The 7,674-nt window shown below is 32.7% G+C and overlaps 1 pseudogene; it reads left to right on the top strand.

Annotated features, from left to right (window-relative positions):
- LOC127744954 (uncharacterized) overlaps positions 1-2,541 on the top strand; it is a 7,618-nt pseudogene extending 5,077 nt beyond the window's left edge.
- Positions 2,542-7,674: the final 5,133 nt, after the last annotated feature.

The following is a 7,674-nucleotide window of genomic DNA, read 5'->3' as shown; positions in this document are numbered from 1 at the left end:
GCTAATCATCTGTCGGTTCTCAATCAGGTTGGAATAGAATCCAGTGATTCTTTTGCATCTGTCACTAATGCCCAGCCTTCAAGAGTTTGAAGCTCGTCACAGTCATTCAATCCTGGAATCCTACTCGGAATACCACAGACAAGGTTAGACTTTCCGGATTCCCATGAATGCTGCCATCAATTCTAGCTTATACCACGAAGATTCTAATCAAGGAATCCAAGAGATATGCACCCGGTCTAAGGTAGAACGGAATTGGTTGTCAGTCACACGCGTTCATAGGTGAGAATGATGATGAGTGTCACGGATCATCACATTCATCAAGTTGAAGTGCAACGAATATCTTAGAACAGGAATAAATCGAATTGAATAGAAAATAGTAGTAATTGCATTAAAACTTGAGGTACAACAGAGCTCCACACCCTTAATCTATGGTGTGTAGAAACTCCACCGTTGAAAATACATAAGTGATAGAGGTTCAGGCATGGCCGAATGGCCAGCCCCCAAATGTGATCACAGGATCGAATGATCAAAGGTTTTTAATAAACTAGTAAAAAGTTCTGTTTATACTAAACTAGCTACTAGGGTTTACAGAGGTAAGTAATTGATGCATAAATCCACTTCCGGAGCCCACTTGGTGTGTGCTTGGGCTGAGCTTGATCTATCCATGAGCTGAGGCTTCTCTTGGAGTTGAACGCCAAGTTGTAACGTGTTTTGGGCGTTCAACTATGGTTCGTGACGTGTTTCTGGCGTTTGACTCCAAAATGCAGCATGGAATTGGCGTTGAGCGCCAGTTTACATCATCAAATTCCGAATAAAGTATGGATTATTATATATTGCTGGAAAGCTCTGAATGTCTACTTTCCAACGCCATTGAGAGAGCGCCATTGAGAGAGCGCCATTTGGAGTTCTATAGCTCCAGAAAATCCACTTCGAGTGCAGGGAGGTCAGATTCCAACAGCATCAAAAAATCTATTTTGAGTGCAGGGAGGTCAGAATCCAACAACATCAGCAGTCCTTTATCAGCCTCCTATCAGATTTTTGCTCATGTCCCTCAATTTCAGCCAGAAAATACCTGAAATCATAGAAAAACACAAAACTCATAGTAAAGTCCAAAAATGTGAATTTAGCATAAAAACTAATGAAAACATCCCTAAAAGTAACTAGATCATACTAAAAACTACCTAAAAACAATGCCGAAAAGCGTATAAATTATCCGCTCATCAGTACTTATTGCAGACACACTTATAATATCAACTATCAATGACTCTGCAACTCCACTTCAACTCTTCTTTCTCACCTCGAAAGAGAACTAAAAATTACATTTCTAGATATGACTAGAAATTTTGATGATATGTTTAATGAGGCTTTGTATGGCAAAAGAAGATGGCAAGATAACATACTCATAGATAATTGAATCATTGAGTGTTTACTCGAAGATTCAGAAGAAGAAGATATCGATAGAAGCTCTATCCCAACTCCTCGTAGATGGATCAACAGAGATCGAGAAGTAGGACATGATCGCTTTTTCTAAGATTACTTTGCAGATGAACCGGTGTATAATGCTGACATTTTTCGACAAAGATTTTGAATGAGAAGACATGTATTCCTTCGGATAGTAAACGCTCTCTCAAACGTCTATCCGTATTTCCAAAGAGGGTTGATGCAACTAGAAGAAGAGGCTTGTCACCACTCCAAAAATGTACAGCTGCGATACGCATGTTAGCATATGGCGTAGCAGCTAATGCTATTGATGATTATGTGCACATAGGCGAGAGCACTACAATTGAATGCTTGGAAAAATTTGTTGAAGGTGTCATTTCGGTGTTCGTGGATAAATACTTGCGAAAACCAAATGCAAATGACGTACAACGCCTGCTACAAATGGCGGAGGGTCGTGGCTTTCCTGGCATGTTGGGTAGCATTGACTGCATGCATTGGCAATGAAAAAATTGTCCAAAGGCATAGAAAGGTATATACATGAGTGGTTATCGTGGGGTTGCAACCATAGTACTTGAGGTTGTAGCATCTTCAGACCTTTGGATATGGCATGCGTTCTTTGGAGTTTCTGGTTCAAATAATGATATCAACGTGTTAGATCGTTTTTCAGTGTTCGATGATATTCTAAATGACCGTGCTTCGGAGGTAAATTATACTATTAATGGTAATAATTATACTATGGAATACTATTTAGCAGACGGTATTTATCCTGAATGGGTCACATTTGTCAAATCAATCTCAAAGCCACAAAGGGAGAAACACAAATTATTTGCACAATACCAATAAGGGCAAAGAAAAGATGTGGATCGAGCATTCGGAGTGTTGCAAGCACGCTTTGCAATTATATGTGGTCCAGCTAGCTTTTGGGAAAAGAAGAAGCTTGCCAACATAATGAGAGCTTGTATTATATTGCATAATATGATTGTTGAGGATGAAAGAGACACTTATGCAGGAAATTTTGCTCAAGATTTAGAGTATGATGATGTCAAAAATGGCTTATCACAACCTCAGTTGGGAGAAGAAGATTTTGCACCACACCATTAATTTCTCCAAAGAAATGCCCAACTTCGAAATAGGCAGCAGCATAGACAATTAAAAGAAGACTTGATTGAACACATATGGCAATTTTACAATGCTTGTCATCAACTATAGAGCTTAATTATGTTTTTATTTGTATTAAGTAATTTTACAAATTAGTGTAATCCCAATTATATATTGTGTATTATTGTTATATATGAATTTATTTAATATTAATATCTTTTAATAGTGAATTATTTATAAATTTATAATATGGCAGGTAGATTATAAACAAAAACTAAGATGAGTTTCCTATTGGAAATAGTCTTAGTTTACTAATTGATAACGTTATACAGCTTGTTCTTGAACTACTAAATTAATAATAAATTATTTATAATTTATAACTTATAACTTAACTAAAAAGTTTTAAGTTTAAAAAGTAAAAAATATTTTTCACATTATTACATCTATAATGCACGGAACTATTGCCCATTGTAACTTGTAAGGTTTTAGTAGTTTTATGTGATACATTTTTTCGGTTTTTTTTTTTCACCTTGGTTCATAGGGTCATCAGTCATCTATCTTGTTTCTGGTACGTCCATAAATCAATGGGTACTATATATCTGATTGTAAGATTTGTAGGCAATCATATTAACACTTTCCAACAATCTGTCAAATGCTTCACTATTCTCTTCGTAAGCTGTATCCTGGTGCTTACAAGAAAAGGTTAGGAAGAGTGCTACACGTCAATAGATTTAATTTTGTAAGTTGTAGTTATTAATTAGTTATTATTAGTATTTTTAATGGTATGAGATTACATCTGTAAAATTATTTACTTTTTTTTATTGATTAAATACTGACTAAATTTTAATAAAAATACTGGTCTAATAAACTTTTTCTCTGCTTCTTTTTGAGCGCTGTGCTCTATCTCCTCTCTCCCTACAGCACCCTTGCTTGAGCAAACTCTCATAAAACAATTTATATAACCGGAATTGTTAAGCACCTGAATAAAGTGAAAAACCGCATCCTAAAAACTAGCTATTAAAGAAAAAAAAAGTAATCTTCTTACGGCATCCCATACAATATGTGGTAACATGATTATGAGTGGCTAGATGTAAGATACATTACTTTCTAGAACAACACTATTGCAAATGCCAACCAAAACAAATTCTGCTTATGAATCTGGCATAGGCGTCAGGTGGCAACAACACCGTAAACATTATTTTATTCTTCAATGATGTGATTCCATTAATGTGATAAGCTAGACATTAAGCGAACAATGAACAGAAAAACTTGCTGACTGCTGCTGTAGATTGTAACTGCTTCTTACACTGTTGGAGGTTTGCATTCTGTTTTCATTTTGGGATAAAAATGACCAGTATTCCCTTGCATTACAAATTGCATTATAGCACTACTTGGGAACACGTGTGGTTAGAAGAATATTTTTATATTCTTGGAATTGAGTTTGACTATTTAGGAAGCACAGACACGTCTAAAACATCGACGTATCCGTATTCCTAGCGAATACGAAACGGATACTCTTGCAATAAGTTAAATACATAAATTTAGTGTTTATATCTTTATTGATCTATTTTTTTATTTTTTTGATGTGTATGTGGACGAATTTTAACAATAAATATTTTTAATAATTTTTAATATTATTTTTTATTATAATTTATTATCTATTATTATTAATGATACAATATTAATTATTATTTATATATTTTATTTTATTACATGACATGTCCTAAATGTATTGTATCTTACATTAATATTATTTTTTAGAGTAAATGTTATTTTCGATCCTTAACCATTGGTCCGATGAATTTTTTATTTTCTAAGAAATCTAAAAATTGATCATTATCTATTTTGATATATGTATGTCCAGTCCTTAGTTAGGGACCAAAAAGGACATTTACTCAAAGTAGATAGGAACTGGAACGTACGTATATCAAAGTAGATAAAGATCAATTTGAATTTTTAGATTTCTTAAAGAGTGGAAATTCCATCGGACAAATAGTTAGAAACTGAAAAGAGCGTTTACTCTATTTTCTATGAGAAGAAAATTGTAATCATTTTTTATAAAAATAATATTAATTTAGACTAATTTAAAATTTAATTTATTATTTTTTAATTAAATAATTTATCTAGCTTCATTTTAATAAAAATAATACTTAAAAAAATATTTTAAAGGTCTTATCTAAGTAACGCCCTTTATAAAAATATTTACATATCCATGTGGCGTCTTGTCAGTGTGTGGTATCTATGCTTTCTAGTTGACCATACTAATTCTTCTCTGTTTCATAGGAAGAAAAGGAATTGGGATATTTCTCCCCACAATTTGACGCTGATACACGTGGACCACAAGGTAAAATTGATCATCCTGGGAGTTCACCTTCTGGCGCTACTTAAGAATTAAGATCCCTCGTCCAACTCAAGCAACTTGGAATCTTGTGAATGTAAGGAACGGTCAGACTCTTCAAATTGTGAAGGAAAAGTATCCGAGAATGACAAGCACAATCAGCAACAGAAAATAACCATTATAGATGTGATGTTTACAAAGTGCAACCAACTGCTCCTTCACCATATTAATTATTAAATGTCTTGTTTCATTTATTATGAATTAAGATCATCAATAGCAATAAAGTTAATGATACATGCTTATTCACTTTTAGCTCATTTTGTACAGTATCTTGTGAAGTTTGCATGATGAACTTAGATGATCAGGTGCTTAAATGCCAAGTTTGTTAAACTCCGCATCCAAGGCCTTTGATCACTTTTTGGAAGAACAATTTCCAGAAAAATATATAAAGCGAAGAGATGCTGCTCAACTTAGCCAAGTTAAAACCATGTTACACGAATTCACCGATTAGGTAATGTAGCGCGTACCAATTCATGTATACCATTTTACAATTCCTTTGCATATGAAATACTATAAGTATATTTTTAAAATAAAATGTGGATACTTTTATGATAATATCTTTACATAAAAATAGTATTGTGGACCATTAGATAAATTGATATATTTGATTAAATATGATTGATTAATCATCTAAGAGTTCACAATGTCATCTTCGTATGAAGATGTCATTATGTGAGTATTCTCCAATATATTATATGTGGTGTACTGCGTATCTGTTTTCGTACTATATGCAGAACTATATGTGGTGTACTGCTTTCTAGGTATATGCAGAATATTGATCCTTAAAAGTATAACCTGAAAAACATAAATTGTAGAATATATACTGCAATAACTTTGCTGGGAGTAGAATAGGTGATATAGATATTGAAAAACAGAAGGGAAACACAACATTTGTGCATTACTAGAGTGTTCTGGATCAAGGGCTTGAGCATAAGACCAATAAACTACAATTCATGAGGGTACTAGTGAAACCCTTCTCGCAATTCCTTTGATACCAATGCATAACTTCCTAACTCCTTTTATTCCTTTCTAATCCTATCCCTAAGGTTTTACCTAGATGCTAAGTTCGACTTATCTCCTTGTTAATAACTTATACTTATCTTTCTTGCCTTTGATTTGTCTCCATTCAGAGGGGGCTTTAAGTTTTGATAATTTGTTCTTTTAAGATTAAAATCAGTTATTTCTCATAGCAAAGCTCACTGTTTAAGTGAAAATAATAAGCAGAACATGCAAGTTTTCTTCGTCATCACTATAAGGAGCTCAACGAAACATCCATTATTGTCTAATAACATGATCTTTTATGACCAAATAATGTAGAGTTATCAATTGTCCGATCTTCAATCAAGAAATCACATAGGAGTTGGATGCAGTTTTTGTGGGGTAAAATCTCCTCATATCTTGCATTTTGCTTGATGTTTTGTTTTGCTCTATTATTAACACTGCTTTTATTTTTGTTGAAACTAGCTTATATTCTTAAAAATTTTGAATTTATAGTAGGTATGTTTGTAACAACTTTTCACTTTGAACTCCATAACCATTTTTTTTTCAAAAGCTCCGAGATTTTTCTCATTCTTTGGATCAGTCACACCTTATCATCTATTCAAAGACACACAGAGACTAAAGTTTACATATACTAATGCATGCATACCGAATCATCCACATATTACGAGAAAAAGGATATTTGAACCCATGTTTAGTGTAGAATGTAGGCACTTGTAGTAGAAGAGAGAAAAGAATGATAGGATAAAATTGTAGTGGGTCTCATTTTCTTTGTGTGTGTGGATATCGGTGTACTGTGTATCCTTAATATGGGTTGATTTTCATTTCTTTCTTTTTTATATAAAGTAGTTTTGTTTTTGTTTGGCCCTTTATCCGGGACTTATTTATATATAAATAAAATAAATATTATATATATCAAGTAATATAGAATAAATTTATGTATTTAAATACTTAAGTAGTAATTACATCTTAAATACACTGTATATCAAAACATTAAAGCATATTTTGAATACACTGCATTAGAGATAATATGTGTTTATTTATCTTGAAACCACCACATTCAAGATACATGAAAATTTAGGAGAAATAGACTTATGGAGCGTTTTTTTTTTTTTTGTCTTTTAGGACTGGAGTTTTGGAGCTTGTATTTGCGTATTTTGTGTACAGTTGTGTTTGTGTATGGTTGATTTTGAATGGCACTGTTTTCCTGTAAAAATAAATAAATAAAAGAGGACACTGTTTTTGTCTGTGGAGGGGAGTCAATTTCTACTTTCTTTTATGCACAAAAACAAGGGCAACAGTCGAATATGAGGCTTATATGAAGAGGAAATGACACTTGTCCAATTCACTGACCAAAAAAAACATGTTAAAGGATAATTTTAATTAGCAAATAGGGCTGGGTAGAAAATGGATTCCGTTTAAGCCCACCTCCAAATGAGAAAGCTCGTGTAACCCAGTCTACATAAATGGGTTTAAAATGGTCTACCAAAAATATGGGTTTAAAATATGCTTTATTTTTTGTGGAGGGCCTGTTTAGAAGGCTGACCCAACAAAAACCTGAAATTTTAAACAAAAAAATGAAATAATAATTAAGAATTTAAATTTTAGTTACTTATTTTTTTATAGTTTCTAGTTTTAAAGAAATAAAAATAAAAAAATTACAATCAAAGAGCAATAATTAAAGATAGAATAGAATTACATATTTATCCAAAAACTAGGAATGAAGGTATACAATTCCA

The sequence above is a fragment of the Arachis duranensis genome, chromosome 2 (genome assembly GCF_000817695.3).
Source record: "Arachis duranensis cultivar V14167 chromosome 2, aradu.V14167.gnm2.J7QH, whole genome shotgun sequence".
NCBI lineage: Eukaryota > Viridiplantae > Streptophyta > Magnoliopsida > Fabales > Fabaceae > Arachis > Arachis duranensis.
This window is presented reverse-complemented; position numbering and strand designations above follow the sequence as displayed.